This window comes from Tigriopus californicus, chromosome 6, assembly GCF_007210705.1.
Source record: "Tigriopus californicus strain San Diego chromosome 6, Tcal_SD_v2.1, whole genome shotgun sequence".
In the NCBI taxonomy this organism is placed as follows: domain Eukaryota; kingdom Metazoa; phylum Arthropoda; class Copepoda; order Harpacticoida; family Harpacticidae; genus Tigriopus; species Tigriopus californicus.
This window is the reverse complement of record NC_081445.1, coordinates 2774895-2785045: the sequence shown is the minus strand read 5'-3', so window position 1 is coordinate 2785045 and position 10151 is coordinate 2774895. Positions and strand designations below refer to the sequence as shown.

Genomic DNA, 10151 nt, shown 5'->3' with positions numbered 1-10151 from the left:
CAGACTTCTAGGAACGTCCAAAAGGGCATCTATATTCGTGATTATTTCCATGCATTGACCCTCGTAATACGGTGGCACAATCAATTGTTGAGCTTTATGCAAAAAAACTGTTCAAAGGACAGGACAATCACGACAAAATTAACACGCACCAATCTAGTTAGCTTTTTTGACTTTCAAGTGGATCCATACCTCCTCAAGCGATGTGTTCAAACTTTGTCGTCACTTATCGGCCTTGCAAAAGTATTGTCCTTCATGGCTCTGGATGCTCCTTGGTGGCCTCAAACCAAGGTCGATATCCGAATATTTATCAGGTCCGTGAAGGGCGTCGCACCCTTTCAATGGCACTTCAGAAACCATACACGCCCAGGTCAGCCAAGTTGGCTTGTCCCCGCCCATGAAACGCCCACCACGCTTCTCACTGGTTTGGCCCAGTGATTGCAATCGTCATACAAGGAGGTTTCGCACGTATCCTTGAGTGGTGTCGGTCTTCAAGCGCTTGCAATGATCCACATGACCAGGCTCCGAAGTAGATCACCAAGTAACGTTCCCATGTGGCGAAATGCCTTCCAGTCACCATTTCCTCAAACAATAGAAGGCTTGCAAAGCTTCCGAAGGAGTTCGGTAAACGTTAGGACTGCAAGAGAGATTCGAGAATGAATGAATGAACTTGTCATCCCAATTGATTCAAGGACAAGGAGGCATAACACTGTAGCTTATTGAGTTCAGTACTCTCTGATAGTTTATTGAATGTCGGAGTGGAAGTCATTCGTATGGATTTTCTAGCTCGAGGTGAGATAGGTCAATCAATTACTTGAATCCTTTTCAAAACTTTGAAATGCGTAGTCGAAAAAATCCACAAAGGACCCGGGTATTTTTGAAGCATACATGACAAAAGGCTTCTTTTTAGATCGCTTTGTAGCGTTCAGAAATCGAATCGACTTCAGCAGACAAAAAGTTCGAAAAAAATTGCATAATTAATCCAACACTTTTTTACTCCACCCATGACACTCACTAAGCCTGAGAAAGGGAATCAATTAACGAATACAGAGCCTTTAAAGACTGTCATGTCAAGGAAAATGTTGTATTTTCTCAGCAACAAAGATAATTGGAGAATCTTCATCCCACTAAATTAGTGCATGCAGCCAAAAAGCTTTGGGAAGATGCAACCGAGAAGAGGCTTCATCAGCCTTCTCCATGGACTCATTAAGATTTTCGGAAAACGTGAGATGAATCGACGGTCATTATTTATTTTCAAGGCTAGTCTTGTGGCCTCACCCTTTGTTAAACACTGACCGACAACATCTTACAAAACTTGTAAATGATTCTAGTTCAAATTGGACTTTGGTTTCAGATTCATTTAACGATGTCTTGTACCAGTCCCGAAATCTTGTACACGTACGTGTACGCTTATCAAAAGCCAACTTGTAGGATCATATCTATAATCCTTAATATGTGTTCAAAGTCGAGTAACCGAAAAAAAAGTTCCTTGATGAACGAACATTTGAACAAACAATAATTGTGTTTGAAACGGTTCACTTAGATTTAATTGTGCTTGTCCCCCTAACCTGAGGACAACAGACTTGAGGCTTTGAAAGATTCGAGGCAATCGCTCGTGACGTTTTTTGGCTCCAAAGTGAAATTATGACAATTTTCCAAATGATAGATTTCCTGAAGCTCATAAAAAAAAAATTTTTTTCACGATGTTACAAACATGTCGCTCTTATTGCACTGATTGCATTTCATTGATTCTTACGCACATTCATTTGATCTCCTTGTCCTTTGGAAAATGACTAATTGCATTGAAAAGGCGCTTGAGACGCATCTCAAAAGCTAATAATGTTTTGTGCAACGATCTACAAAGTGTACCACCCAAACCTTACCTGAGCTTATGAAACGAGTTCATCGTCCACCCATCGTCTCATTTCCGTTCATTGACAATGTCTTCTTTGGTTCGATGTGTGGGAGCGTCCTTGTACATCAAGAAGTACTTGTTCATGACGTCCATTTTCTCCTTGCCGTCGTGGTTTCGATAGTTGATCCCGGGAAACACGAAACCACCTCCAAAAGGCCTGACCAGAAATTGAATGAGTTGTTAATTAGAGGGAAGATTGGGAAGTTTGCCTTGCACATAATTCAACGTTTTAGCTGAAAAAACGTTTTCATGATGCTTTGTTCAAATGCCATATATTTCTTCAATTCAGACCGAGAAAACCACAAATTCATCATCAACATGGCACTTTCATGAAGTTCAAGGAACTTTGATTGAGTTCATTAATATCAAACATTGAAACATCTATAACAATGAAATGGCAGCAAGATTGAACTATATTCAGTAAACTTTATAATCCCTTCAAAATGACGTTTCATGTCGGGGAAATCAGTTCTCCATATGGCAGGAGAATTGGATATCGCCTCTATTATGTGTTTTTTACTATTTAATTTTAGGCATTGCATCAGTTAGGAAGATGTGAAAAGACAGAAATAACAAATAATTCGATTTTAAGTGCGCTGTCCAACTATGCATTACAATAAAATAACATACATAATATAATATATAACATGCATAAATAATGTCAAAATATAAAAGTAGCATTTGACATTTTCAGTGTTAAGGGTACGAAGCTAAAATTGAAAACAGGTTGGAGGGTACGCCAGTGAATTCCAAGCAGACCTTGGTCACAAATTCAACTTCAAATGAAATGTAAAACACATGTCTCAGGAGCTTTCGAAGCATCTGGGATATTCCCTACAATCATTTTTTGTTTACTTACTTTGCGATTTGTCCGTGAGGAAACTGGCCATGGCCGAAATGATCATGGTGGAGTCGGTCAGCTTCATTTTCTGACCGCTAGGCGTCTCAGCCACCAATATGGGCACTTTCTTATAAATCCGACCATTTCACCTGCAAAAAACAACTCCACTATAAATCTATATAACCTTGGAGCTCATCAGAAGAGAAATTAACTGTCATTGTAAACATTCCAATGCATCAAGATAGTCAAGAAGCATCTGGAGTGATATAAGTTGATAACTCTATCCTTTAACAACACCTTGTTTAACTCGCAATTTCTTTGTATTTATTGAAGTTGTGCTCACAAAGGTACTTGAGTGGAAGTCGCTCTTTTCACAAAATTAAGATCAAGATGGCTAGTGACCTTTTCACATATTCATACATAACCTGTCTTTAACACTATTATTTTCAAACAACAAGAAAAATCTTATTTTTCAACACTCTTTTCTTTCTCATTCACTAACCAATACAGATAACTACCAAAAAGCCTCTTTCATTTAGTTTTTCGGATAAAAAACAGAACTTAAATTAAGAATGAAAAAATCACCAAGCCCACCTGAGTGCGGGTCACAGAGTTGACCTCAATGACGTCATAGCTCAGGCCATAATAGTCCAACAAAGCCCGTGTCTTGCAGCAAAACGGACATGGTTGGTACTGAAACAAGGTAAGTTTAAGGCCAGTCTGGTCACTGGGGTTAACAAATCGCGGGCAACTTTCAATTCAGGCACTTCCTCTTTTAACAAAAAGTCCTCCGGCGAAGTTTGAGGGTTGCCAATAGGTGGCGCTTTGGCGCCTTCGACCTTTCATAGAGGGCGTAGCCTGTCCCGACGATGACGCTGCCAATGACAACTTTCAATAAATGGGATTTCTTTGACGAGGAGGGAGGAACTTTGGCAGAGGGTGGACTTTGATTGGTGGAATACAATTTAGAAACAAAAAGGCTTATGTGTTGAGCCAAGCGGCTAACGAAATGGGAGTGAAGAATGGGCCGGGTGATGCACGCCCCTTGTCTCAGCCGTGACACGACGTACATTGTGTGGAGGAGGACACTACAGATTCATAAACTAAACACAAGATAGGAGGGATGCACGGGTGTTACTTTTGTAACATGTTGTTGATGCAACAGAGGACATGCACAACAGCTGGTCAGGCTTGCCACTCAGTAGATTTAAGATCGTGCCAAACGGGGGCGTGATTCACACCCAATTCTTGTGATTAAGTGAAGTGGACGACAAATATAGGGTTCTGGAGGAGCAAAATTGCAGGCAAGCTGTTAATGCAACATGCCCAAGCAAGGATTGTATTTCACTTTCGATTATATTTAATGGATTTGTTTGAGCAAACAGTATTATGATATTGTGCCACGATAGCAGTACAACATCTGAACTACAAAAGTGACATTAAAAATGTTTTATAATACAGCTGTTTCTTGAAAATCTACTTGAATCACAGTAGGAGATAACTATTATAGCTGTTTCTGCCCACATCTGGGTGCAATACTTGACTTTTTGTTTTCTATCTTTATTTCACAAGCCCTAGTTATCACTGATTTAGCTTGCCCAAAGAAAATTGTTTTGTACCAGTCAATGAGGTCCTTATCTGGCAATGCATGCCAAAATTGCATCAGGATATTAAAAGCTATTTGTGAATTGATCAACATGAAAAGTGATACATAAATAGCAAACGCTCAATGACCTTTGGATCAACTCCTTTGAATACTCTACTCATAGAAAATGGAGGTAAAGATATTGAGTAGGTCTCATCTATGAAAGATTTAGGTGTAGTTTTAAAGCTTTTAAAATGTGTGGTTGGATGTATCGCGAGTTTAAGTCCAGAGATAGCATCACGATGCTAACTCTGTACACAGTTGATTGTTCAACCGCATCTTGAATATGCTTCAACCCATTTGGGCTCCCATGAGTTCAGCAGGTTTGCAAAAAGCTCGAGCAGGCCCAAAGATGTTTTTCCAGGAACATTAAGGATATGAGAGAGCTCTCGTTTTTGGAGAGGTTAGAAAGGTTGGGACTCTTCAGTATTTCAGCGAAGGTACGAAAGGTGTCTGATACTGTACGTTTTCAAAAGCAAATTAAAAAAAATCTGAAGGCTTTTATGAATATGGCTAGTATGACAAAGTTATATGTCTTACTGCCCAAAATTTCAAGAAATGCTTGCGTATTTGATGATGGTTTGTAAATCACATTTGGGTTTTAACCAAGATGTATCAAGATGACACTTAATAGAACAAGGCAAAACATTCCCATTTGCAAGGATATCTCAAACTGGCATCACTGTGTTTTGGCAGCGTTGCAGTTGCAAATTAAAGGACTCCATCGTAAAGCCCTTTGGAGGGTTATCACTCAACCTGATGAATGAAGGGAGACATTCCAGAACTCAATTTCATATTTTTTTTCGTTTGATTTCGACCCTCCCTTGAATCGAACGGACTTTTACGAGTCCGATTTTGGTTGCGTGATCACAAAAACGTGGCATTGCGTTGGATAGAAGGTTTGATGCACACCCCACCAACATTTTTCATGAAGTTACTTTGTTACTTTCAAAATAACAAGAGCAAGCCAAGCCAGCCCCAGGCAAAAAGGAACCGAGTCATCAATAACTTGTTCTGTGATTAAAGACAGTTATTTTGTTTCATGCTGAAGATGGCGTGTTTGGTTTCATACATTTGTATATACACAACAGCCATACAAAAAAGCCATGTGGACTTATAAAAAGGGCTTTATTCACCTCATTCCTAACACAAAAGTCTTTTAGATATGTTTGCTCATGTAGCAATGGCCAATGATTTTTGATAAGATATATCATTATTCTAAATTTGTGAAGTGAGGAAAACTTCATTCAAGCTAATTCACAAAGAAAGTGGGTCTTGCTTGTCACATTTTACAGACATTTTAGAGAGATTCCAGCTTGCTTGCCTCACCATTCAAATACCGGTCCTAGTGCCCTGTATTAAAAGGGTACAACAGTGAGGTCAGAGCACCATTGCAGTTAATTTTGAACCTTCAATTTTGTTCCAAAACATTGAGTTTGCATGGATCCCAGATCCAAATCAAACACATTTTCGTAAAATTTCTGTAGAGCCTTCAGCTTCCTCAGTTGTCATAAGATAACGCAAAACTTAAAGACCATTCTGGAAGCTGAAAAAGAAACGCGTAAAGATATTTTTTTTTTGAAGATCCTTTCGTGAACCAGTTCCTGTATATTTTCTGTCAGCTTAGGCTACAAGCGCCGAGCAATACCGTGCATCAATTTCATATATAGAGATAATAATATATACGAATTCTATAACCTCCCCCCCCCCCCAGATCGAAAAATATGAAAAGGCACGGAATAAGTCATTAGTGACGTTGAAAAACAATAGATATGACGCAAAACTAAAATGAAGTGGCGTAAAGCATCACAAACAATAAGGCGCAGAAGCGCAAAGTTGATGTTAAACGCAAGAAAATCAAATCATGAAATACTTATTTCCTCGCTTCGTGAAGACGCGAGCTGCCGGAAGGAACACGAGAGACAGCGGTAGAAGGCGAGCCTGTCGTTGTTATCGGCAAGATCGCTCCTGAGGTGCGCAAAACCTCCGATTTTTTTGGACCAATCCGGACGGGGTTTGAACGACGTAAGACCGTCCCAAACTCAGTCGTTCAACAATGATTCCACCAGGAACCCAGCGTTTCGTTGTCTTATCTTGAATGCTGACTTTCATCCCAACATCCAAAGGTGGCAGGATGCGTTCTCCGGTCGACTCAGCCCCTTGAGCGGCCCCTTTCATGCGTGTTCCGTCCACAATCGCGTACATCATCCTAATATGATACGGATAAATGATGTACAGGATGAATGATTGTTCCCGGAACGGGTTTTATCAAGATGTTGAGATAATGTTTGTTATTATCTTGGGAAAATCACAAAGTTGTTGAATTGCCCATTGTGTAGTCCGTTTGTCGGTCAGATGTCGACCAAATGCCAGCCTAATGCTCGTAGTGACGTCGTGATCCATCATAACCAGCTCCTCCAGCCCTTGATCATAGATGTAAAATGTCACTGGAACCAGTTGTATCAAAGAGCTTTGTGATTCAGTGTGAATCAATCTCTACATCGTTCCTTTAACCAAGGAAAAGCTCTAGTTCCCGAGGGGCTGGTCAGCCCAGTTACAACCATGGGTGAGGAATAACGGATACATGGTTGAAGGGAGGAGAAAACAGGACATATCTTTGGTCATCAAAAACGACATTCTCGTGATCATTTTGAGAAGGGGGAAGAGGATCTGAACAAGCAATCTCATCCTCAAGGATCGATGTTACCAAAAATGTCGGCCCCCTGACGGCAAATGACGACCAATCCTTCCTGGATATCCCGTTGGGACGTAGTTCCGGCCCAATGTCAACCCTTTGCCGTTCAGACCCAGTGGTGGTCAGATGTTGCCCACATGCCACACCCTACAGAAGAGGCAGACATAATCCATTGTCGGCAATCCGGGAAACCCCTTGATGGCCAATGTGGCTAGCCTGACAAAAAGAGGTCAACCCTGGACATTGGTATGTGAAAATCCCTGTTGCGGTCAGATGTCATGCAGGTGCAACGGTTTTACGGAAGAAACCGTCGCCGTCCACCAAGGGCCCTGGAACAACCCGTTTAGCCTCCATGTGGAAGAGGCAGAAGCCAACATTGCAAGGGAAAGTTGAATCAACGCACAGTTACAATTTTGCGCTCGAGGAGAGCAGAGGCACCTTTTGGATCTCGAGGAGATAAGTCACATCTTTTGTGCTCAAGCAGAACAGGGTTATGTTGGAACACCCGAAGTGAAAGGACCTCTCCGATCGTGAAGCACTACTCGTTGGGTGAACAAAGGACAATTGTGCTAACGTGCTGGAAATCAAGTAGACCTATTTTGAAATCAGAGCAGTGAAAGTCAACGCTTGGAGACGGGACCCAGGAAGCCGTGCAGAGTCAAGAGGACCTGGGGAAGTGCACAGCATACTTCAGTGAGCCAGTATAGACGAGTTGAAAAGTCTCTGGAGCTGAGTACAGGTGCAACTTCTGAGTTATACTCCGTCAATTCGATTCTGGACCTTCAATCCCATCGAACCGACGTCATCGCCGTGGATCTCCGTTGGACGCAAGACTCACCCTCATCAAAAAGTAGGATCAAACCAGTTTCTATCCATGCATGTTTTCCCTCTTCCATGGCCAAGCAATTACCCCTCTTTCATTACCCGAGCAAGACAGCTGATTGGTAGAGTGTCATTTTCATGTAGAGCAATTGAATAAAGTAGATGGAACTGCAATCGAAGTTCATCTTTGATTTGGCAAGAATCAGTGTTATGACTCCAAGTGTAGAGATCAGCATCGTTTGATAGATACCCAGTAGACTAGGATAGTGACCACATTTTGCAGGATAGTTAGCCTTGAAGATTGGCCTAGGTATGCCAGCAACAGAGATTGATCTGGGACCAATGGGGAGTAGAGGTAGCTAGCGATTTGTATCCTTAGTCATTTGATGATTGTTTGAGGCCCTGATAAAGGAAGCTCGAACTATTGCTCGTATGCCCTGATTAGGGTTTTAACCGGAGGCCTTAAGATAGGTCTAAGAAATTTAAGCCCATGTACTAGGTGCTCTCCATTTTAGAGAGCTATCAAGGTATTTTTACCTAGTGCTTGGTCAGGAGTTCCATGTTTCCGTTCACCATGGGAATTCAATGAGTCAGGACCTTTCACCCCTGGCTGGTGGACGGAACATAGAGTCTCTTTTTGGTGCCGCGACCCGGGAATTCTTTGATGCCCGTGATTTTTATACCTTGACCGGTCTTGTAGTGGAATTTTACCCTCATTGATGTAAAGTGAGGAACCGCTCGCGACCAAAGAACATAGAGTTCTCTTTTTGGTGCCGCGACCCGGGATTGCCGATTCCCGTGAATAAATTTTGATTTGCGATTTGTTTGGTGTCGCAAGACGATTGACTGTTTTTGCCAGGTGGCAATATAAGAATTTGTTTCAGAGTGCTTACAAGACAGAATTCTGTGCCCTGAGTGCCCACAAACATTGGGATTTCCAGATTTCCAAGATAGAATTCTGTGCCCGTGAACACTGACAGTGAAAGCCAGAGACAAAGAACTTCATAATCCCCTCTTTAGTGCGGACATTTTGTGTTGGTTAGAGTACTCTTTAGCCCATCATAAAAAACATTTTGTTTAGAAGGGATTTTGGGTCCCAATAGTGTTGGAATTGATAGCCCAATAGCTCGCCCAATTCAACACATTTTTCGTTGCCTGGAGCAATTCAAAACTTCCGTTAAAGCAAGAGGCGATATGAATTTTGTTTGAGATCCATTGTGCGAGAGATATAATTGACCATCTGTTGGGGATTTCGTTCACGTGACAGCAGAAGCCACCCTTCGATCAGGGAGTCGAATTTCTCTCGATCAAGATCGTCAAGTTTTTAGAATGAGTAATCTCTCTCTCCAAGCTGAGAGGGAGCACGTCGTCTCTGCCTTTGGACTACGTCACGTTCAACGGTTAGATCATCATGGGTGTCAAAGAGCAAATCTTGAACAGGAAGTCGCAGGTGACGAAGAAGTTGAATATGATTCGGGAGCTGGATAAGCCCGGTGCGGTGCTGAACCGCCTGTGCAGCCTCTTAAGTGAGGCGGAGACAAAACTGGAGGAGATGACAGTGTTTTATGACGATTTGATTGCCGAACAGACCTTGGTCGAGGTCGACGCCAAAGCGACCTACAAGGAGAAGACCAAGGCAGTGGACGATTACTCCGCAAAAATCTCTACAGTGGCGGCAATCTGCATGGCCTGCGAGAAGACCGAGACCGCGCCCTCTGCGTCCTTGTCAGTGTCAGTACAACAGCAAAAGCGGGCGGCGGATGGGGAGCAAGAACGCCCTCGGCAGTTCAAGTCTGTCCCGGAGGTGAAACCACTATTGCTGTCGTCGGAAGCAGAACCGTTTGAAATGCGAGTCTGGATTGAAAAATTTCGTATATACTTCAATGCATCACACGGGGAGTCAATGGACAACGATGGCCAGAAGGGTCTTTTTAGAACTTTCCTTGCCAGCGACCTCTGCGTTGCCATTGAGGAGGAAATACGGAATGCGGCATCAGTGGAGGCTTGCTATTTGATCCTAGAAAAACATTTCTTGGAGTTGAAGCCGCTGTTCATGCAAAGACTGGCGTTGTTCTGCTTGAAGAAGAACAGGCAATGTGAATTGCCGAGCCAACGAAGTGGAACTGTCTTCTATTACTCCGGCACAGTTCAAGATATTCATAGCCTTGGCTGGAACCACGGAGGAACAAGTTATGTTCTCGAAGTTAAGGAAGATCAACAATCCGATGATGAGCGA

General features: G+C 42.3%; 1 pseudogene; it reads right to left on the bottom strand.

The window, feature by feature from the left end:
• Positions 1-488: 488 nt before the first annotated feature.
• Positions 489-6603, bottom strand: LOC131882390 (prostaglandin E synthase 2-like; annotated as a pseudogene).
• Between the last annotated feature and the right edge of the window lie 3548 nt (positions 6604-10151).